Raw genomic sequence first — 25,082 nt, 5'->3', positions numbered from 1 at the left:
GTTCATGCATGTTGGACACATTGGCCAATTTGAGGAAGTGAGAAAGTGGAGACATATTCCGCTCTATTCTCCAGTATGTCTATCGACAACAGCTTTAATCTTTGCTCTTTACTCACCATTTTTGTAATTACTTACAATGTGGAGGCAAATGAAGGAATTAAATGTTTTGCCCCCTCTTCTCCAGATTTTCCAAGTCATGATCAAGACATTGAAAAATTAAAAAATTGGTATAGAGCACATTATATCTCCTGCTTTAAAAAAACAAAAAAAAACAATATTCAATAGACAAGGAAATCTAAAGACTGGTCAGGCACTCGCATTGAAATAAATCACAAATCCCTAACATATTTCATTACCTCTTTTCTGTTCCTCTGCTTCGTATTCATCATCATCCTCATCATCATCGAGGTCAGGCCCTTGGACAAGGCCACCACCTTCTGGTCGTTCCTTCCTCTTCCTTTTAATAATATATGAGAAAAATAGATTCTTAACTATGAGAAAGCAAGCTTGCAGACAAACATTGGAACACAATTCCAAATTTAAACAAAATTATAGCTGCTCAAAAAAGAATGCCAAAGGCAGACGAGGAAGTCTGACGAAGGATAATTCACCAATCAAAATACATGTTATTCAATAAAGTTGGTTTGAAAGTAAAACTAGACAATTCCAGGATCCACTCATCGACTGCTGAAACAATTTGTCAAATAACTTGTCTTGAGTGGATTATTGCCCTTGGAACAAGATGTTCTGCATATGAAATGATACAATAATATATGAATACAGTTTATAAAATTTCAACATAAGATTCATTGTTTCAGATATACAAAGAAAACTAGAACTGCCACTTTATAACTGCTGGCAGTGATGACTGGGTAGCCAGACGTCCGCCTTTGATACAACATGAGACTTAAATGAGAATTTTGCAAAGTTTCCCTTCAATAGGATAAGCGGTTCCAGAGAAAACATTATTTAATAGTGATACAAATGCAGCCTTGCTTCGAGACAGCACGGGACAGACGAGTTACGAACCGGACAGCACAAAATGTTCAATCTAGTTATTACATATGCAGTCAGCCCTTTTTTCCTGGGGACATTGTCGGTATCAATTGAATTGCTATTCCGGTACCCTGAAATACATTCAGGTGCAGTCAAGTGAGCCTTCTGGGGAAAAAAACAAAAATCTTAAAGTTCTCAGATTCAAATAATTCAATAATTCTGGCTGCCAAACCGCGTGGCTGATCGGGTTGAAATTTAAACCCACGTTTCACATGTCGGCTCGATTATAAATGTGAAGTTTTGCATATATAGAAGCAGCGGACACAGAGTAAACATTAATTAATATTTATCCTTCAATCCAACATGGCTGCCAAACCATGTGACCTCTCAATTAGAAATTAACAAACTTGTGAAAGGATATCTTGGGGAAAGTGTGTGTGAATTTTTGCCTCAATCTGTCCAGCTGTTCTGGAGAAGAAGATTTTTAAAATTTATTAATTTTCAAACCAAGATGGCTAACGAACCATGTGACCTATGACATCATAAATTTACATTCTGCCTCCAATTCTGCAGTGGAATACATATGCGAAGTTTCATGTTAATCGGATAAGGTGAATTTTTCTATCCAAGATGGCCGCCAAACCATGTGACTTTTGACGTCATAATTTTTACTATGTCTGCAGACATGATGGAAGATGATAGTTGCAAATTTTCGCTTCGATAGATTATGTGATTCCAGAGAAAACATTATTTAATATTTTTTCTTGAATCCAACATGGCCGCCAAACCATGCGACCTATCAATTAGAAATTAACAAAGTAATATTCACTGCTCGTGAACAATACGTATGTGAAGTTTGCCCTTGATCTGAACAGCCGTTCTGGAGAAGATGTTTGAAGGTTTTAGGGTAAATTCAAGATGGCCGCCAAACCATGTGACCTATCAATAAGAAATTAACAAACTTGAAAAAGGACATCATGGGGCATATGTGTGTAAAGTTTCGCCTCAATCTGTCCAGCTGTTCCGGAGAAGATTAAAAAAAAAATTCAAAACAAGATGGCTGCCAAACCAAGTCACCTATGACATCATACTATATTTTTTGTTGTGTAGTTGAGGCTCAAGAAATTTCAGATTTTTCCAATGCAGCGTTCTACTTGACGAACTTTCACCGGGATACCGCTTCACTGATGACGTCACGAAAAAATCACCCGTATTCCCGATGGGGAGTTCATTAAAATGTATGAAGCGAAAAATTTTTGCATTGCACGGTTTCAGAGATACAGAGGTCCAAAGTTTATCCGTTTTTTCAAGACCTATGACGTGACCCGTACCATGTGACCTATGACGTCACAATTATCAATTGAGTATGCTATCAAAAAAGATACATACTATGGTGAAAATTTTGTGTCGATCGGACTTACCGTTCCTGAGAAAATGGTTTTTAAAGCGAAAGAACCCGCAAATTGCCGGCGAAAAAAGAATAAATCAGAAATAACAAAATAAACAGAAGAAAAACAATTGGTTAGCGGCTGACCTATTGTTTTTTTCTAACCGTTAGCCAGTCCTGACTAAGTACCCTAATTAGTCTTCCTTAAACATGTCCTTGTGACATTTGTCTTTACAACACTTTGTAACATTTAAATCACAAAGGAAGAATGCTGTTATGAAGTGTTCAATATTTCAGCTGTGATACATTGCATTGGAGTTCAGATTTGACTGAATATAAATGGACTAGACGGGCATGCGGTGCAGCGCTTACCTCCACCAGGTTGATCTTTTTTTCGGATATATTGCCGAGGCTTGGAGAAGAGCGAGTACACAAAATGGATCATGACGTAACATGACAAAAGGAAGAGTAGAGAGGGGGAAATACCAAAGGCAGAGGGGAAGGCCAAGATAGATACAGACTTGGACAAACAATGGGTGTAGGGAGGAATGAGGGGCAGGAAAGGATGCACGGGGAGGACAATATGAATGCAGAAAAAACCAAAAACTTTCAGGAGGGAAAACTGGAAATTATGAAGAAAAAGGGTCTGGGTGAGGTGATCGGGGTGGGGGGTTAACAAGGGTAGAAAAGATCATGCTTTTGGATTGGGGATGATCTAAAATGGTGATGAACAGTCCTCTTGAAGACCTGGAGGGAAGAATGAGATCGAAGAAAATGTGGAAGCTGGTTCCGCAGGTGGGAAAAAAAAGAGGAACAAATAAGTGGAGGTGAGCAGTGATTCTGGATTTTGCGAGTTTCACCTGAAAGGGATTGATGGTGAACCGTTTGTGCCCTGCAGAAACCTTGGGGGGACAAAGCACAGAAATAGTAGAGAGTGCAAGACCAGAAAGGAGGTGGTCGAAGACAGAGACCATCGACCTGTCTGTGATGGCAAAGTGATAAGTCCATAGACTCAGCTTCAGCGTGGGACATTCCAATGATCTTAAAGGCCTTGGCTTCCACGGCATTAAGCTGAGCAAGGTGTGAGTCAGGGGAGCCAACCCAGAGAGGTGAGCAGTACTACATCAAGCTGTAGATGAAGGCCTTGTAGGTGGATAGGAGTTGAGGTGTGCCAAGAAAGGATCTTGCATGACGGAGGATGCCCAATCAGTGGCTGGCTTTGGAGGCAAACTTTGAAATGTGGTTTGCCCAAGAAAGATCATGGCTTATGATGAGACCCAGGAGTTTGAATTACTGAACTTCCTCAAGAAGATTGCTAAGAAAGTCGATGGGGAGGGGGAGGTGGGGGTTGTGTTTTGCCAGAAAGTCCTTTCGGAGATAGTGAAAGTGTGAGATTTGTCAGAATTGAAAGACATATTCCAAGTTTTTGAGCACCTTGTGATTTTGTGAAGGTCTGAAGAGAGGGAAGAATCTGCGGCCTGCTGTCTGAATGATGAGGGATATCACGGCAGAGGTGGAGTCCTCAGCAAATTGATAAAGGGGATTCTCCAGGGAATCAGAAAGATCATTTATGAAGATAAAGAATAGGACTAGGCACAGAACACTGCCTTGGGGCACTCCAGCCTTAACAGGGAGAGATGAAAGGGTTCCGTTAAGAGCCACACATTGGATACGAGAGCAGACAAAGTCAGGAAGCCATGTGTGGAGTTGGCCTTCGACGTCATAAGCAGAGAGTTTGGAGAGCAGGCAGGATGCCAGACTGTATCAGAAGCAGGAGATATGCCCAGAAACATGACCCTGATCTCAAGTCTTATATTTTGTATCCCACTGGCAAACCGGATCTATATCCGTACCTTAATCAACATCTAATCGCCTTGTTCTCGTCACCTACCCAAATCACCCACCAAGTTTTTTTCCGAATCCGTGCACAACTTTTGAAACATCGTGATATATACTGGGTTTTTTTTGCACCTCTCTCTCAATGGTGAAGAATCACTTGAAAAATTAACCAGTGGTGTCAAAGCCACCCAATGCTCGCCTGTTTATACATTTATCGTTTCTCGTTTTTAAAAGACTCGTCTAATAATATTTTTTATAAAGCATTACAGTGGTCTGATACAAGTAATTTTAAAGCAATATTTGTATTTTTATATTATAATCAGTAAAAAATAGTGTGGTAGATAAAAACATGAGAGAGGAAATAACTTGCACCAAAAACTTTAACATTTTCACGCTCACGCTGGGGGTATCGCTATAGCTCTCTGTTCTTCGAACAGGCAAGCAAAAAAAAACTCGCATCCGGATCTTCACCAAAAATCTAAGAAATTCGTCTTTGTCACACACCCAACCCATGCACCAAATTTCATCCAAATCCGTCCACAGGTTTTTTTTGGTGAAGATATATTTCTTTTTTTCTTTTTTCGACCACTTACCTATGTTGACCTTTTGGTCGATGATGACCTCAAAAATAATTGGCTGGTTTAATTCAGTGACCTGAAATATAAATGTTCAATTTCAATTTAATCGGATGAAAATTGAGGATTTTAGAAACACCACTTTAGTTGTTGACCTTAGGACTATGTTGACATTTTGGCCTCAAAAACAATCGGTTTCTTCCTTATGACAAACTCCACTATTTGGTGAAGTTTCATGAAGATTGGTTTCAAATTGTGACCTGTCAGCGACAAACAGACAGACAGACAGACAGACAGACAAGCTGGTAGGCGACGAGGGATCCGCTAGGATCGAAGCGCTGGATACGATGCTTTTCATTCTGACCGATCCACCGACGAAGATTCATTGCCAAGACGTATTGGTTCACATACAATTATTGTTCCTCTGCCTGGCAAGATTTTTCCTATTGCATATTTTGCCAACTGGCACTCCTCATAAAAAAATGACGGAAAATAGACACCCTATTTTTGAAGGAGTACCATTTCAAAAATAATCGGTTTGCTGGTTTGTGCTGTGGAGCCTCGCGTTGCAGACACACACACACACACACACACACACACACACACACACACACACACACACACACACACACACACACACACACACACACACACACAGACGGAAAACCCGATAAACTTCTCTCAATGCTCTTGTTTAACCACACCTCCTGAGCCACACAATATTTTTCATAAGCCACGCCCACTTTCGATAAGCCACGCCCGCTTTCCTACGCCACTCCCACTTCTCACCAACCACGTCCACTTTCCATACACCACGCCCACTTTCCTAAGCCCCTCATAAAAATGACGGTAAATAGATACCCGATTTTTTACGGACTACCATTTGAAAAATAAAAGCTCAATCAAAAATCGGCTCGAGTAAAATTTTCTAAATATCTCAAAGTGTTTAATTCCGAAGTCTCGTTTCTCTACATTCAAAACTGAAGGACAAGTATTGAAAATACTGTACGCGGTTTTTCGGCCGCTGCACAGCAACGGGTGGTTGCTCGGCAAAGAAATTCAAACGCGCACATTCCCAGCACATATTGCACATGTTGGCAAAGTTTTATCGAAATAGGTTCGCTGGTTCGTGCTGTGGAGCCTCGCGTTGCAGACACACATACACACACAGACAGACAGACGGGAAACCCGACAATAAGGGATATCGAGCGAATCCAACAGACAAACAGAATAACAAAATCGATTAAACGATATACTTGAAAATCTTCGATTTTGCAAGTAACAAAAAGACAGACAGAAAGGGGTGAAAACATAACCTCCTCCAATAGCAGAGGTAATTAGCATATTTGGTAAAAGTCTCACTTGAAAAGACCTTTTTGATTCTAAAAGAGAAGGAATATCAACATTGTAGAATAATGGTTAGCTACACTGGTACAATGGTACAGTACTCATAATCTTACAAAACTGGCTGGCGATGAAATCCTATCAGTGTTAAGATGGTGAAGAATAAATAAAACGAAGATTCATAAACATGTCAAACTCACTTTTCTCGATCATCTCCGTTCTTTTGCCTCTCAATTTCTCTTTGGCGCTGCCGTTCTTCACGCTATCTTTTCACAACCTTCTCATAGTCATTTGGATACATGGGATTGTATTCGTCAGCCACAAAGCATAATGCCTCTCCAAGGAGAGCTGCATCCTGCCACAAATTAAATAAAAGTAAATCAAAAAAGAGAATGAATCATAATAAATCAATGGAACCAACAGTGGCCAATCGTTTGGTCCAACCATCAGTGAATCCCTGAAAGTTACAAGTACAAGGAGACAACACACAATCCAACACAAAGGCTTCACTTAGTATACTAATACAAATTCAATCGTCACAATAAACTATTATGAATGGACATTGATTGCACTATTCATCCATTTGACCGAATTATATATTTATTCACTCTGAAAATGTTCACCCGAAAGCTGTGGTGTGACATACAGTCAGCACAAAACACAGTCCAGATCATGGTGGTTTGCCAAAACGAACTTAGCCCTGCAGGATTTAGAGTACATCTGAGCAAAAATTATGGAATAAATCAAAGAAGAACATAAAAGCAAAGGACAGAACAAAGTGCAGACACTGCAGAAAGTTAGTATACTGCACCACTGTCACACAAGAGCTTTGCCAAATGTACCATTCAGAAATAGAATGGCACTCAATAGAGCGCATACCTCTGCCAGACTAAACAGCTTTACGTTTTGCATCCGACTTGATGGGCTGAATCTGGATCTGGATATGAACCAAAATCTAATCAGATTATTCTTATCACCTGAAATATAAAATCGATAATAGATGACGAGATGGGATGAACTTGAAATACAGTATAAATTAAGATATCGTGCCCCATCACGTTCTTTTCAAGATATCGTGCCGCATCACATGCCACATCGTTTTTTAGCCTCATCACTCAATGGTGACGAATCACTTAAAAAAAAAATATATATATATATATATATATTTCCTTCCTTCCTTCAAAATCCCACCGATCACTTTCAATATTCTGAGAACCTTCAGTGTTGCTCGTGACCGTGGAATCGGTATCGGAATTCAAGCCTGACATGCAGCGGTTCTCGTTGTAAAGCCACCGTTTGGATCAAGGTCAGTTCATCGTGTGATATCACTGGTGAAATTGAAAATCGACACAAGGGCTTTTTTTCGACACTTTTTGTGATTGGCAAAAAAAAATTCCGATTTTTTTTCCCCCTTCAAATTAGACCGTGATTAATGATTCTCAATGATTTTCAGAAAAAAAACAAATTTGCGGTTGGGTTCCCCTTTTTAAGGACTTCATCCAAATTATTATCATCCCCACTCTGGACTATGTTAGTTGCTTCCCATCTTGCTCCCCAGTCGGCCATTGTGTCGAAGGGTCTCTGTTATTGGCATTTCCTGCATCTTTGCTGATGGGATGTGGGCGGTGAGACTCACACATAACATTTGCTGCTTATCCAAACAGTGGTTATCTTGAGCATCTCCTGTTGGATGCACTATTTCCATAGTTTTGGAAACCACAAATATCGTGAAGTTATGATGTTTCAGCTGGGAATGTTGGAGGGATTATATGATTGTTTTGTGCAGCCAGAAATGCTGTAGTATGTTTAATAATGTTCCATTTTTTTCCCCATTCTTGTTGATTATTATTTATCTTCTTCGTTAACTTCTGAATGACTATGTTCTAAGCAGTGCACACCACCATGAAGTGAGTCTGTGGACAAATTGAACATCTGCCTTTCATTTTGCAGATTTAAATGAAAGTTACTTGGAAAGATAAAAAAATGGTTCTTGTTAAAACCAACCCGAGTCGTCACAATGTTGACGCAATAGCCGAGTGCCATTCGCCCCTGACTATTTGCCGAGTGGTTTTTCTCCCCCTCCCCCCCCTCTTGATTCGTGAAAGTGGCGTCTTCCCTCCCCACCCCCACTTGTGGATGGTAGGTACATCTTATGAGCTCATGCTTTGGAAATTGTGATGGGTGCTCGGGACGCTTTGGTTCCCCAGCAACAACCGAAAAACCTTCAAAATCGGTACCGTTCACGCAAAATCAATTCCGAAAGCCATTATTCCACGTCGGGTTATGAAATTTGGCACGAATGATCTACAGGTGATGCTCTATCAAATATATTCCGTTTTTTGTGATATATGGAATACATTACCCGCAGCGCCCTTACAATTAGGGTATGCGCGAAAATTGGCGAAAATTGAAGGCCCCCAAGCGACCGGGTGAGTGCATCGATACGAATGAAACTTTGCAGGTTCATGGTACTCAATGAGTACTACAACTTTGCCTTAGGACATATTGACCGATTTCGCTTCGGTCAGGGGTCAAAGGTCAGTTAGTGCAAAAATCGATAATGTGCGAGAGCTGGAGGTGCCTTCGCGCCAAATGCTACTCCTCCGAGGGTTATGGTCGGATGGTCATGGAAATTCACACTAATCGTCTGAAATACATTGTGCACAAACGATCGAGCCGGATTTTCGATTTATATCTTTGTTCACCCACAGCACCCCCTCAAACTTTGGGGATTTCCGATTTCAAACCGCATTTTCGGTACTTTTCATTCAAATGGATACAGAGTGTCTGCAGATGGAACTGGATGAGATTTGACATGCATAATCTTAAGGTGACTCCCTATCCGCTATATGACATCTATTTTGCTCTATATCTTATAGTTTCCATGCTCGGTGACCCATCACCGCCTACTGGCTTGTCCGTTTGTTTGTTTGTCTGTGAACAGGATATCCTGAAAAGTTGTGGATGGATTTGGAAGAAATTTGGTGGAGATGTTGGATGTGTGATAAGAGCGAATTGATTCGATTTTGGTGAAGGTACATCTCCGGATACGATATAAATATATATAATATATGTATATATATATATATATATATATATATATATATATATATATATATATATATATATATATATATATATATATATATATATATATATATATATATATATATATATATTTATCGTTTCTTCCCCGTAGACTTGCTGCAGCATTGCGAAGGATTCTGAAGGTGTTTTACCAAGCTTGGCAAGAAACTTCAGATTGGCTCTCTGCTCACGACTCATAGCGCGACGACTCAGACTAGACAACGTGTAATGCACGACCTGCAGGCTCAGTCCTGTTACTTTTTATATGGACCTCATATTTGTGACCATTTTTTCATTAACTCTTTACTATTCGCTATTTTTGGTCGAATTTATCATTTGCCATTTATATTTTTTGTCCATCGGCGAATCAATACAAGCCTTGGCTGTTGAATATGCTTCCGTATTTGCTCCTCTATATTGTTGTTTTTGATTGCATCCTTGCGAGTTCATCAAGTTCTCGGGGCATTACTTTGTACATTTTTGCTGTAATGTATTGATATTGGTAAAGATGGAAATAAATTTGAAATTGAAAAAAATTGAAATTGGGGAAATGACCTGTTGATCAGAGATCAGAGGAGAGTTGGAGAGGTGATGATGCATGAGGTATGCAACATTGATATATTCCATCAGTTTGCTTATGGTGGGGTAGAGGCTGATCATTCTAAGATATGGCTGAAGCAGAGTTATTCAGGATTACAGTGCCAACGTCAATCAGGATGAGTTGCAGAGGTGTCAACCAAAGTGGGACAGTTCACATGCTGCAAAGAATAATCTGTGATGGGGAGGAAGGGCAGGAATTGGAATGTTTGCCTTTTCAGTGATGACAGTTAAGCCATTCAGCTTTTTCCCTGAGCAATGTCCAACATGACGGCTCTCAAAGAGTGAAGGTACAGAAGGCAAAAATGTACTGGAGACAGACTTGACAAGCTGCCACCATGCTCTGGAGGATGGACAAATATTTGACCACGGGTGAGCTCTTGCTTGTTGAAGGACTGATGCACTCGTGGTGGGCTATGCAGAGAGACTTTAGGTTCTCAACAGTTGACTTTTCCTTCCAGGTCAAGCACACAGAAGTCCCTTTTTTGAAGTTGCCTTGCTCGTCTGTGAGAGGAATGGCAGATTACAGATCAGATCAACCTGCTTTCCCAAATTCTCATGCACATCAGAGCCTTTATGGCTCTCCAAAGATTTGTTCAGGCTTATTCCCATTCATCTGAAGAGCAGTCAGCCTTCTGACAACACTTTCGAAAGGCATGATCAACATAGTTAAGAGGAGTGCAGGAGGAGCAGAACAGGCTCATTAGGAAAGTCTAACAACAAAATCTAACAAAAAAACAACTGCCATTTGGAGATACAAGTAAGAAAAGAGACAGACTGAGTAAGAGGATGTCTATTGTAAAAGACATTGGCTGCAATACCAATGATTGTCGTTTGAGGACTGACTCCCAGCTAACTGGCAGGATGGGGATTGAGTTGTCCACAGAAGAAACACCTGGTGTGGGACAGGAGAGAATCCATGTCTGTAGAAAGCCTTCTGGATGGAAAGGCACAAATCCAGAAATATTTCAAAGTGTCAAGGGAGGACAGAGAGAAGCAAGACCTGTGGGGAAATGAGTTATGAACATATGGAGCAACACTATCACACCAGCATTAGGTGGGAGGGGCCAGGGAGACAGATGAGTTGGGTAGATCCTGTGTGAGAAAGGTTGTTGTCAGGAGATACAGAGGCAACCTGCATAGAGAGACCCGAGAAGTTTGTTTGAAGCTCTCTGATGTTAGAGAACCCCAGAATGAGGGAGGAAGGAGAACAGAGGGTCTGGAGTATGACAGAATGGGTGTGATGGGGGGAGTAGAGGGAGTCGAGCGACATAAAGGAGGGAGGAACAGGGTAGAAAGCAGAGATTTTCAGAGAAAACATGGATTGAAACTTGTTCAGTATGAGACCCATTGGGAAAACCCGAACAAGTTACAAACAGCAAGTACAGCAAGCCAAAACATAAGGGACACTTGAGGACTATGATGTGGACAACAATATTTAATAACATAAAAATGATGTTACAACAGGACATCTCAAAAAAAAATTATACTTGGTTTTGGAAGCGCCATGCATTACTTGTCCATGTCCCAAAAACTGGAAATGGAAGCCCTTTGTGATACAGAACATGTGATTAAACACCAAGCCTTTTCAAAGCTTGGAAAGCACCGTCAAAAAATGCCTTAGAAAACTACTCATGGCAAATCACCGACGACATAGCGACTTGTGCAAAATCTCCTGCAAGGGTTTTGCTGAAAAAGTGCGAGAACAAATTTACACAGCACTGCATCCTTTGAAAATCTGTACAAGAAAAAAAATCCCTTGATCAAACAAGTTTCTCTAACCCCAGACAGGTTATCTTCTTCTTTCATATGCCACATACTGCCGTGGGTAGCACGATACGGTCGGGGGCATGGCTGCGCCGCTGACCCACACAAATAAGACAGCAAATTCACTCATTTACATTACATTCCCATCGATATATGAAAACTCACTCAGAATGAGGAGTGGAACTAAAAAATAAAAGACAGGAAAAAAAAAAAAACCAAATCGCATGAACTCAGATGCTAAAGTTAGGAAAACATTATTTCACATTTGTATTCACAAAAAATACAACCAATCAAAAACGAAACGCACCCGAGATAATGCCCTTTAACTTTAAGGCCTTTTCCAAAATCTCTCATTCCGCAAAGTACCTTGGATCCGACGATGAGGGACAAAATGGGGTCAGCCAACAGTGGTCTTTTCTCAGGAACAACTTGCTTCTTGAGGTCCACCACAGCAGCAAGGGTTGACCCCTGACGCACCCGTTGTCTTTGCTGTCAAACAACACGACCTCTGATGAGTTCATACAAATGTGAAGTGGAAGTCGCTCAACAAATTACTTTGATAATACAGGGTGATTTTTAGCCGCGTCTCGAGTAGCGAACGCTGGCTCTAAGAGAGCTCCGCGTTGTTGTTGTTGTTCTTCTTCTTGTGCTTGTTGTTGTTGTTGTTGTTGTTGTTGTTCTTCTTCTTCTTCTTGTGAAGACAAAACCTTTAGGACTCGGCTCTTTTATATAAAGGATCTGGATCTCCTTAAATACTAAACACCTGGACACATCCTCACATTGAGGGTGCCTTTTGAGAGCGTCTATCATGAACTTTTAAATATTTTTCCATTTAATGTGTTGTAATTTCGTAAATACACGATTTTCTCGTCATGAACAGGAGCCTCCATGACGGGTCTCGCTATTGGCTCCATCAAGGCACGTGACGAAATATCGGAAGTTGTTGTTGTCATTGCCTTTAGGACGAGGCTCTTGGACACATTTGTCCTTCTTTTTATTTATTCGAGAACCCTAAATAATTCCCTGACACGAAAAATATCAGCAAGGAACCTAATATTTTGCGTAAATGTAGCCTATTGTTGCAGAAAGACATGGCATGATCGACACAATTGATGATCTTAAATGAAGCGATGAAAGTGTGCACCACCATGTTGAAGGCACAAATTGGTTCTTCACAACATGCTCTCCCGACACAGAGTGGAGCATTTCTTGGAGAATATTGCTGATAGCGTCACCGATTATTGCTTTTAATTCACCAAGAGTGCGTGGATTTGTAGCGTACACTATAATCCTTCAAATATCCACACAAAAACAACAAATCAGGCGATGTAAGATCTGGGGATCAAGGTGGCCATAATGACTCGGACGCTACGCGGTCACCAAAGAGTAGCCCAAGTTCGTTGATGCTGTATCGTGAAGTGTGACTCGTGGCACCGTCTTGCTGAAACCATCCTTGGTTGATTTTGTCTTCTCTGAGGTGCCCAAGAAACTCACAGATTATTTTGATGCAAAGTTCTGAGTTTACCATTTCGGAGAAGAAAATTGGGCCAATAATTCTTTGCCGACTTACAGCACAACAAGCACCAATTTTAGCGGAATGCAATGGCCTTTCATGCATTGCACAAAATTGTTCATTTAGCCATAAACGAGTGCTTTGTGAATTTACATGCCCAGAAAGATGAAACCATGCTTCACCTGTAAAAAAAAAACCCAGAACATCCAAAGCATTATCTTCTTCTCTTACCATCCTCTGGAGTCACTCACAGTGGGTTACACATTTCTCTTTATGTGGCTCCAATAACTGATGCACTGCATGAATTTGGTAAGGATAAACTTTGAGTGTCTTGACCGCCATTGTTGCGTTGCAATATGAACAGTGGGCTTGTTGTGCAAAACGTCTCAGAGATTTCTTCAGGCTTCCTTCAATTTTTTCCCGAATTTCATCCGCTCTCTGGTGTGACGACACTTGGCTGGCGCATGGGCTTTTTAACTTTCGCGCAGTCTGTTTCACTGAACTGTTTCACCAGTTTCCATGTCAATGATTTTGATGGTTTCACACCACCACCAAAGCGACTTTTAAATGCAATTTGACATTCCCCAAAAAGGAAGCATTCTTGATGTATTGTTCGACGAGAAACGTGCGTTCAACAGTGAGCACAATGGCGTGACTGAATGAAAACCGTTAAACGTCACTGCCGGGTCACGTGGATCATGTCACGTATTTCTGTAACACGAGACTACATTTACACAATATATTGTTGCGGATTTGGAAAACTATCGCACACAACATTCAGGTTCCTCGAGCTCAGTTATATGGGTAAGTATGTGTTTTATAGATAGCTTCCTTCCCTTGTCTCGTGGGTGAATCAATGTGAATGTGCTGTGATTTATTTTGCAAGCTGCTGCAAGCTGAGGACGATCATCTCCCGCCCCGAGATTCTTGCAGTGTAAACAAGAATGACGGTTGGAAGGATGCTACACCAAAGAACAACAATCCCCCGCCCCGGGATTTTCCCCGCGCGCCGGAGCGCATAAAAGGAAGAAAAGGAGCCAGCCAGGGAGTGAGTGAGCAGAGGGCAGCGAACAGCGAGCCAGCGAGCCAGCCAGACAGGAGAAGCGAAAGGCAAGTGAGAGAGAAGCCAGTGAGTGAGAAGCGAGGAAGGATCTTGCTGGAGCGCTAACCGTGTTGGAGCGCTTGTGTTGCGGGAGCGCTCGTCTCCGAAGGCCTGGACTGGTCTTACCGCTGCCGTCTGGAACGTCTTCCTCCTCCTCCTCCTCCTCCTCCTCCTCCTCCTCCTCCTCCTCCTCCTCCTCCTCTTCCTCCTCCTCCTGAAAGACCATCCGCCGCCATCTCCGGAGTGAACGGAGTCGAGGTTTTGGTTAGCCGGGACGGGCGCCAAACCGAGTCATCCTGAAGACCGTACGAGGTGGACAGGTCCAAAATGGACCCTGGTCTCAGCTCCACTATCCTCCGAGCTGAAGTCTGAAATAAAGGCGTCAGCCACCACTTCTTTTGGGTGGGTGTGTGTGTGTGTGTGTGTGTGTGTGTGTGTGTGTGTGTGTGTGTGTGTGTGTGTGTGTGTGTCCGTGGGCCCGTCCTCTAAGTAGTAAACTGTTAAGTGCTTGTGCCTGTACATATGTGCATTGTGTGATATTCGGTTTAATTCTGCCTCTTACATGCTCCCCTAATTCCCCCCATTATTGTTGAATAAATACCCGATTGTTAAATGTATCAGCTCGTTTGGTGATTCTTTCATTGGTTCGACATGACGCGTGATTGAGGATTAGTAAAAGCTGTTACGGCCTTAAGGCCTTAATTATTTTATGACTTGGTTTACGGATCCGCCGACAGTATATTTGCCAAAATGAAATATAATTAATATAAAACACATTTTTAGCCTTTTATATTTCTACATTTTCCGCCAAAGGTGCAAAAGTTTCAAAACCCAAAATGTAAATGTCGGCATTTATTTTCAAAATATAATTTCGTGCGCGCACCAAAATGCCGAGTCACCTTTAACCAAGCTGCGCAGTCGTCTTCGGTCATGGCGTCTGAGCAGTGGCCAGTGTGGTTCAGAATGATTGTGCTTTCTGGGGCGAAAGTGATTGTTTCTTTTTTTTTGTTGGTTTTTTTCGATATCTTGTCGAGGCTGGTGTGAGAGCTAACACACAACGCACATCATAGGGGACATGAGACAAGAGGGGAGGGAATGGGAAGGACAAAACAGTGGGGAACAGAGACATTAGGAGATCTGTGGAAGGGAGAGGGATGGGACAGGGAACATGGGGAATAGAAGATGGACATTACAGGGACTTTCAGGAAGGAAAGCAGAGAATTTAAAGGAGGATTATCGGGGGTTATCAAAAGATTGAGGATTTGGATGGGGGATGATAAGAGGTGGTGGTGAACAGCTGTTTTGAAGGCCTGGAGGAAAGAATGGGATTGAATAGAGTGAGGGAGTTTATTCCAAAGGCGGGAAAAAAAGAGGAATGAAAGAGTGAAGGTGAGCAGTGATTCGTAATTTTGGTAGTTTTACCAGAAGGAGGTTGTTGGCGGACCTTGAGCGTCCTGCGGAAATGTGGTGGGGACAAATCACAGAGAGAGCTGAGGGGCGAGGCTGGAGAGGAGACGGTAGAAGACAGAAAGACCACCGACCAACCTGCGGTGAATGAGTGAGAGGCCCAAAGACTCAGCCTCGTTGCGGGAGATGCTAATGATCGGAAATGCCTTGGTTTCTACAGCGTGAAGCCGAGAAAGGTGGGAGGCAGGAGCACCAGCCCAGAGGGGAGAGCAGTACTCCATCAGGCTGCGGACAAAAGCTTTGTAAGTGGTCAGGAACTCAGGTGGGCCGAGGAAGGACTTTGCACAACGGAGGATTCCCAGTCGGCGACTGGCTTTGGAGGCGAGGTTTGAAATGTGGCTTTCCCAGGAAAGGTCATGGCAGATAGTGAGACCCAGAAGCTTGAAAGAAAGGACTTCTTCCTGAGGATTGTTGAGAAAGTAGATGGGGGGGGGGTTTCTAAACGGTCCTTTCGAAGAGACATCGTGAGAGTGTGAGATTTGTCTGGATTGAAAGACATGTTCTACGTGTTGGACCAGTTTGTGATTTTATCCAGATCTGCAGTGAGTGAATAAGCTGCTGCTTGCCAGTCTGAGGGATGACCGATGGTACGGCAGAGGGTGGAGTCATCAGCAAACAGATAGAGGATTTTTCAGAGTTGGAGAGATCATTGATGAAAACCAGAAAAAGAACAGGGCCCAGAACGCTACCTCAAGGAACTCCAGCCTGGACAGGAAGAGGGGATGAAAGAACTCCATTTAGGGCCACACGGTGACTGCGACAGGAGAGGAAGTCTGCGAGCCATGAGTTGTAAAGAAATATGTCAGCGGTATAAATTCGAGTGGCTGTATTGGTGATTTAATCATGCAACATCTTGACGACGAATATTCTGGCCGAACTATTGCATCAATTCAGTGCAGCAGCAGGGATGATTCGCATGCTACTCTCGATCGTGCCGATTTTGTTTCTATCAAAAGTTGTACACCACTGCTGGTATTGAAAGATTTCGGTGCCAAGTACGTCAAAGTTTCCATGCGAGATGCTGATATTCAGCCTTCAACGGACCAGAAATCAGCTTTTGCTGTGCTCATGGGGATGGGGAGACGGTACGATCAGATGCCCACTGAAAACTAAGCTGGTTATGGCTCTGATTGACCGTTTTGAGCGTGTTGACTCCGAGTAGACACCTTTTTTAAATCATATCCAGCACTATGCACTGGTGTGCACACACACACATCTACGACTTGGACAGTAATTTTCTCAGCATTGTTTCCATTTGTTTGATGATCCAACAGGTTCCTATAAGAAAAACATGCCAGACTATATTGTAAAAACAAGTTTTAATCCTTCTTTATTGTTTTTCACATCAGATGATACAGTGAACAATGGCATCCTGCATTTGAATGGTTTTCCATCTTCAATGTGTTCTGAGATCCTCCTCGTCCGGGATTTATATTTATCCCCCCGCCCCACCTCCCCTTGTCTTTTCCATGGAATATCCGAAAAAAAATCATAAAAATATAGAAATTTCTAAAAATTGAAATTATATTTATATTTATATTTCGACCTACCGACCCTACATTTTAACTGAAGAACTGCGTAAACCAAGTTATAAAATAACTCAGGCCTAAGGGGACATTTTGACCGACGGTTCTTGGCGATTAAACCGCTCGGAATCGCACATGGAACGAGCGCGCTAAGAGGCTCGTTTTCGTACGAGTTCCGTCGAGGGTGAATTTCCCCGGTAGTTGGATCACGTGGGTATTTAGGTAAATTGAAATTGGCAATCGACCCTACCCCACGTGGTCTATCCATTCGCGAATTTCGGTCCGATAGAGGACCCGTCGGCTCCGGACTTATCCGGGGTGATGACCGATACATTCCGGGCGATCGGTCGGGCCGACTTGCAGCTACATCTAGCGGTCGTGCTCGCGGCCGATACCTGGCCCCGCAACAATATTAGGTTCCAAACAGACAGTTTTTAGTGCATGGGAATTATATATTTAGAGTTCTTATCACCCTGTAGCTTTTTTATGTGGGTACTCAAAAAGTTATACAAAAATGGGATGCAAAAGTCCAAACACACCAACTTCAAAATGTTCCAGGACTTAAATGCACTTGCTTCTTTTTATTTTATTTTTTAACCACACTGTCTCTGCTAGAAATTTATTTTCAGATTGCTGCTTCCACAACATCTCAGTTGTTTCAGTCAGTTTCTTGTCATTAGTAAATTGGTGGACATGCAAGTGGGACTTGCAATATTGAAACCAGAAATAGCCATTAGGGCAAGGATTTAAGCTCTTGTCCATCAAACAGCAACAGCAGCATATTCAGGCAATTTTTTTTCATTGGAAATTCATTGTAAATTTTTCATTGGAAATTTTTCAAAACCCCACCTTTCAGCCTCTTATAGGGGGCACATCCAGATGGGGAGCACATCCCCATGAGACCTCACTGCCCCAATACATTGCAGCAAATTTAGTCCGTATTGCTCAGGTAGTTGCGGAGAAGAGGTTTTAGTGAAAATGGGGGATTCAGGGAGGGGGCCCGTGGCACCCTTTCCAGGGGAGATACGGCCATAAGGAGCACAACTTAAGGTTCGGGTATGGTCCCGTTGCCTTGTGGCGAGTTTGATCTGGATCTGTCTTGTGGTTTCTGTGAAGAAGATTTTTGAATAAAATACAAATATTTGGGGCAAAACCCCACTTCAACCCCATTTATAGGGGGCACATCCAGATGGGGAGCACAACCCCATGAGACCTTGCTGTCCTAATGCATCGTACCAAATTTGGTCCATAATCGGTCGGGTAGTTTGTGAGATGATGGTCGAGTCAAGTGTTAACGTATGGCCGGACGGATGTCCGGACCCACTCTGAGCTTATTTCCTAGAAATAACTTTAAAATAGGAGCACTGGACCTGTAGCTCATCTGCGCCGTGGCCTAATGTTGTAACCCAAATTTGGTAGCAATCTGACTAGTGGGTGTGGAGAAGAAGATTTTTGAAGGAATTTACGCAATTTTCCCAAAAATTGACTGTCGGCCATTTTGATACTTCCGGTTAAGTGATCGGCATGGCCTCTGCAATTTAACATCCTTACCCTGGCCTAATGTTAAAACCCAAATTTGGTAGCCTCCTGACTGGTGGGTCTGGAGAAGATTATTGTACGATTGTTACGTACGTACTTTCGGCATATTCTGATATTTTAAGTACTATTTCTATTTGCCTTTTAAAAAAACATAAGCATGCATTTCTCGTTTACCGATATCTTTTACTTGGTTAAAATAAATATGGATTTGGCAAAAGATGCTCACCGATTTTTCAATCCAGCTCACACTCTGTGGATTTATTTATTTGTATGCAGCCTATGGCTGCGTGGCTGCATCATTTTCTGGGGGCGCGGCTGCGCCACTGATGCAATGCCCCTGTTACCAGTAAGCTGGTACTCATTTTGCTGACCTCGGAAGGATGACAGGCTGAGTCAATCCTCCTGATGTTAATTCATGCAGGGGGCTTGAACTCAGCACGCGAGAAGATCTTAAAAGTCAGCCATCTTGACCGTTAAGCCAATACCGGGCTTCCTCTGCGACTGATAACCACATTTCACGAGAGATAACCAGTTTAAGATCCCCTCCGAAAGGCACACATCTCTGCTACCCCTCTTTTCATCCCTGCGTCATTATTTGTACAACCCTTCAAACAATGCAAGTTGACACCCACCTTTGCCTGTGGAAGAATAACCTTCTTCACTTGTAACTGCATCTGCAACATCTTGAAGTTGTTCGACCAGCCCTTTGCTTGAGGGCCGCCCGCATCCAGGGTGATGTCATCGTACAGAGACATGGCTCTCCAAACTGCAAAATAAATTGATAAAATAAAAAAACACACAAAAAATTAGCCCTCAACAATCACCAGTACCAGCAGAGAAATCCGACTCAACCCCCTCGTCTTTTACGTCCACACCTTCCTGAAACTCACGACTCATTCAAGTTACAAGGAATGCACAAAAATCAATTAAAAGCAGTAGTTTGCTTGGAAGGGGGGAAAAAAAAAAACGTTCGGGATCACTGGGTCTTATTGCAATAATATTGGCAACAACCGATCTTATAACCAGAGAGTTGGTGTCAAAGCCACCCAATGCTCGCCTGTTTATACATTTATCGTTTTTAAAAGACGAGTCCAATAATATTTTTTCATAAAGCATTGCAGTGAAGTCTGATCCAAATAATTTCAAAGCAATATATGTATTTGTATATTGTAATCAGTAAAAAATAGTGTGGTAGATAAAAACATGAGAAAGGAAAAACTTTAACGTTGATGTGCTACAAAAAAGTTAAGTTCAAAACAGGTCAAAAAATTTTTAAATTTGAAATTTCTTTTTTAATTTCAACTTCACTACATCAATAATATACCCCAAAGGAACCTCCATGCCAAATATCAGCATCCTCGTACACATATTAAATGAATGGCAAGCTTCTAAATAACTTGCACCAAAAACTTTAACATTTTCACGCTCACGCTGACGCTGACGCTGATGCTCACGCCGGGGGTATCGTGATAGCTCTGTTCTTCGAACAGGCGAGCTAAAAATGGTGAATAAAAAAAAAATCCAAAAAAAATCATCGCAACAGCAACAAATCCAAATGTGGAAAATTAATTCTGCGCAATAATATACAGTATATAATATCCTTCCACTGATATTAAATATCTTGTTAAATACAGGACTTTTGAAATGATGTGATCCGCCCCAGAATGCTTGGTGCACATGTGCAGGAACCCATACCAAGGAAATGGGGCACCATAAAGTATATAGTGTGTATGAGATAAGGACCGTCACCAAAATAGGCTCACAAAGCTTCAGAAAGAGGCTGAAAATACTTGGAAAAGTACCTGAGACAAAAGGGGTGTGCCTTTGCACAACGAAACACTTGGAGAACTTCCCTCAGCTCATCGAAAGGGCAGCTGCTTGGACTGCAAACTCCCGAACGTGTGGGTCGGTGCAAGGCCCGAGCGGATGAGCGTGTTCGACACAAACTGATCAATTACTCCCAGTGAATGGAAGGTGTATCCGGATTAGTTGCGACTGAACAACGATGGGAATGACGTGTCTGGGGACAGCAAATGTGCAGAAGTTTTAAATGATGACAAGTCTGAAGACGACGATGGTTCACGAGCGGTATTTGACGATGTAGATTGTTTCAGAAGTCAAGGATGAGACAATGTGATAATGTTTGACCAAGTTTTAAAAATGATCAACATGATGTGGTACGAGTGACGGGTTATGAGCTGCAAAATGTCGAAAACCCGGTTTCGTTCAACAACTTTAAAAATTTGACCTTTACATAACCTTTAAAGGTCACAAAACAATGTTGTGGACATTAAAATAAGGAAACAGGATACGTGCTATAGCTTATTGGAGTTAGTTCGTTGAAGAAGGTCGAAAACCCGGTTTGATTCCCACAACTTTGAAAATTTGAACTTTGTGACCGTTAAAGGTCAAAGGTCAAGGATTATGACCTTTGGTGCAAAACTTCCTCTGGAACATTCCAGGAACAATATAACGTCATATAGGCTATATGGCATTTCGCACTCATCGGATTATCCATACTTTGATGAAATCAGTGTAAAAACAAACTTGAAGGGGGCGCCACGGGCAAGGTGTTCGAGATAGAGCAAAATGGTTTCAAGAATTTAGGTTGGGAATGACCTCAAGATTATGCATAAAATATATTGTCATCCTCGCTCTCAAAGTTTGGGCGATCATTTGATTTTTATGTCAAAATTCGAAATTTTCTAAGTTCGTGACCTTGTGACCTTGACCTTGTGACCTCAACCTTGGGACAAAAATGAAAAAAATCGAGCTCCGTGGGGCTATGCAGGTGCCATTGGGCTAACCAAATACTGAAACCACTGCCAGATTCGACAAACCCCTCGGAGAAGACGGATTTTTATGTCGAAATCGCAATTTTCTAAGTTCGTGACCTTGACCTTGGGAAGAAAATGAAAAATCGAGCTCCGTGGGGCTATGCAGGTGCCATGGGGCTACCAAATACCGAAACCCCTGTCAGATTTGACAAACCCCCTAGGAGAAGATGCAAATTGAAATTGGCTTCCCGCGCGCCTGTCCAATGGGGGAGCGGACAACGATTCGCACGATGCATCCTGTCCAATGGGAGGGATGACGAGGGCGCATGCGCAGAAGGTCGTTGGACGGGGGAGGGGCCTATAAAGATCAGTTTCTGCGAGGTTTTCTCTCTCTCCGTGCTCTGGGCATCAACCTCGAACCGGCTCCACACTTTGGAAATCTTCTCGCTATCATCGACCTCGTCCCGGATACTGAGCTCTTCTTGTCGTCGCTGTGGGCTCCGCCTGGCTGGTTCGACGACGCCACCCGGAGTCCCAAGAGAAGAGACAGTACATCTAACGTTTCACAGGCGAGCGACGTGGAAGCGATCACAACAACACAGACTCGTTTCACGGCATTTCTTGAAAGTAAAAACAAAATGTCCAAAAGGAATACTTGACTCTTGAGTCGACATGATCACCTCCTTCCCAACTGTTAACAAATTGTAATACTTGCATTGTTAAAATGCTCCATTGCATTGTTAAAAAATAAGAAATAAAAAAAAAATTCACGTGTCGACGATATCGACTGGAACCGACCTGGTGACGTCACTGCGCAGCGACGGAAGTGACGCAACTTATGTCAGGGGTGATAAATAGTGTGTTAAGGTTTTTCAACATTATGATCTGTAACTTTTATTTCATATTTCTCTATATAATGTTTCTTGATAGAGCTTCGACGTTCTATATATATTACGTGAAAACAAAAAAACGACCATCGCGTGTGATTGTAAATGCGCGACTTCGCCCGTGGAGATTCGTCTCGATCACGGCGTCGTGCTCCGTCGGTCTGCTCCATCGAAATTTTCATTTTAAACGTGTTGAGGAAGGTGAAAAGAAGACGCTCGGGAGGAACGGGCTTCCTTGTAGTTCTGAGGAAATATATCGGTTGGAAGAGGAAAAATAAACCAGGCACGACTCCTCTGCGATATCAGGGATTGAAATCGCGAGACGGCCAAGCGAGCTGCTGCAAACTCTGGAATTTCCTGTAAGAGAAGCGGCGATTTCGTGAAAGCGAATTCGCCAGTAAGCGCGAGGGCAACGGGGGTAAGCACGTGCATCAAATGTGCGCAAAAGGTTTCCACGTGGGAGATTTCTGTCGTCTTGACGCTGAAAATGCTTCTTCACCGCAAATGTTATCCGTTATATTGAGTGTTGTACGAGTATTTTGAACACGAATCGGAACATGAACCTGCAGTTTCTGAATTTGACAAATTGTACGGTATTTCGTGCCGATCGCACGTGCGTAGACAAGGGGTGAGGTATTTTTTTTTACTCTGCCTGTCTGGCAGTCAGACTAATTTAAAATTATTCCAAACGGGAAACTTACTGTTTTTTTTTTTCAAGACGTCATAAAGGACACAAACAACAGGCACGAAGAACTAATGTGACGTGTTAAATAAGGTGGTGTAAAAGATCAAAAGAAAATAAATGAAAAAAAAATTCAAACCACAAGCCAGAAACGACAACCGCACAGGCCGTTCCTTCACTCTCGCGTTCTCGCGACAACCGCACTTCCACACAGAGTTAATTAAAATCCTAATTAAAATCAAGTTTACCTCCCTGTCTTTGCTTGCCATGACATTCGCTGCCATGTAACCGGCACGGCCCGTGACGTCATCGTCGGCCGGCCGCGCACCGGCCTACGCAGCCACGCCGACGCAGCAACGTGTCAATCAACGGTGGTAAACTTCTGGAAAGTTTTTTTTTCTTTTCTCTGCAATCTTTAAAATCTTAATTTTATTTCAATTGAATTATAAACTTGAACACTGGAGAACACAAATCGCCTTATTGACGCTTTCAAAAACCTTTTGTTTAGCAGTACTTGGACAAAATATTACGGCATTTTAACAATTAACTTTTGTGACATGTGACAATTAACTTTTCAAACACACATGATGAATCATTGCATGTGATATAAAATGTCTTCTTCCATTCCATTGGGACCATACTCTTTGCAGAGCGTTGGTGCTGCCGAAACAGTCTCCTTGGCTATCGGGCACAATCCTGGACGGGTCGCCACTCCGACACTGGATACCAGCAAGCTGGCACTCATTTTGCCGACCTCGGAAGGATGACGGGCAGAGTCAACCCCACCTGGTATTAATTCAACAGCAAGGGGGATTTGAACTCAGGACCCGAGGATCCAAAGCCCGCCACCCGAACCATTAAGCCAACACCAGGCATACATATATATGTGTTGAATAATTTCAAGTCATTGACACATTTTCCATTCATTTCTTGATGTAATTTTGACCGAATATCATGAAATGCTGTCGGACCCCGCGATTCACGTATTTGCGAGTCCTAAAGTGGGACCTGCTTCAACATTCACGCTTCGTGTATTCGCAGTTTCTTTTTTGTTTTGTTTTTTTTTAACACTTCAAGATCCGTCTCCTATATCCACCTGGGAAATTGGAAATCAGCCATCATCACAACATTACTATAAAAAGGTGCAAAAACGGATCCCCTCAACTACAGCCCAATTAGCTGACTTCCATACATCAGCAAGGTCATGGAATTCATCATCACGGTTGACATAAAATCATTCCTTTTCTCCAACAGCCTCATCTCAGATCATCAATTCAGATTCAGACCTGGTCATTCTACCTTGGACATGCTGCTTCAACTCTCCCAACAATGGTGGAGGGCCCTCAATATCAGACATAAGATCAGGGCTGTCTCTCTGGACATATATCAAGTTTTTGATACAGTCTGGCATCCTGCCTTCCTCTCAATGCCTATTGAATCCAAGGACAACTCCACTCCTGAATTACTTGCTTCATCCACTCTTGCAGTCGTGTGGCTCTTAATGGAACCCTTTCATCTCCTCTCCCTATCGATGCTGGAGTACCCCAATATTTGACTAAATGGTATTTCATTGAACGAACCATGTGATCGACTTCTCCAAAACCTTTCCCTGCTGAACCAAAATTGTTTTGCTGTTAAGGCTCTGTATATCATCCACTTCGTCTTTAATCTTGGAATGGTGTACCACCTGGGTGCTTGACACACAGGTGTATGGGCAAGTCTACCCAATAACGAAGAGTGTGAACGACTCGAGGGTTAACGGCCCCAATTATCCCCCTCTTTATTTGGGGTTAGCTATGGATATGTTTTGGTCTCAGTCTTTCACGAACCTCTTGGCCAGGCCTGACGCTTGATTGAAGGTGATTTGGGCAGGAATTTCTAATTTGCTCTGGGTACTGGCAATAATTCTCCTCCTTTTCACGAAAGACACCATATTTAACGTCCAAGAACTACAATGCCAGAGAATGGGACACCCGGCTTAACGTCAGTCCTCGGGA

At 42.4% G+C, this 25,082-nt stretch overlaps 1 protein-coding gene and 1 pseudogene across 6 annotated transcripts in view; one reads left to right on the top strand and one right to left on the bottom strand.

The window, feature by feature from the left end:
* LOC147007969 (splicing factor 45-like) overlaps nt 1-22,350 on the bottom strand; it is a 51,776-nt pseudogene extending 29,426 nt beyond the window's left edge. The window contains exons 1-5 of the transcript XR_015053793.1: nt 22,315-22,350; nt 19,372-19,505; nt 11,959-12,081; nt 6,342-6,496; nt 357-457 (exon numbers count right to left, since the gene is read on the bottom strand). The product of XR_015053793.1 is annotated as a splicing factor 45-like (transcript). The remainder of the gene's footprint in view (nt 1-356; nt 458-6,341; nt 6,497-11,958; nt 12,082-19,371; nt 19,506-22,314) is intronic.
* The window catches only part of LOC147007965 (F-box/LRR-repeat protein 4-like), a 310,036-nt gene that overhangs the window by 202,747 nt on the left and 82,207 nt on the right, over nt 1-25,082 (top strand). The gene's annotated exons all lie outside the window — the stretch shown is intronic.

This window comes from Eptatretus burgeri, chromosome 23 (assembly GCF_056783735.1).
Source record: "Eptatretus burgeri isolate ZD-2024b chromosome 23, Ebu_testis_v1, whole genome shotgun sequence".
NCBI classification, from domain to species: Eukaryota; Metazoa; Chordata; class Myxini; order Myxiniformes; family Myxinidae; genus Eptatretus; species Eptatretus burgeri.
The sequence above is the reverse complement of the archived record's forward strand: the minus strand, read 5'-3'. Positions and strand labels throughout refer to the sequence as shown.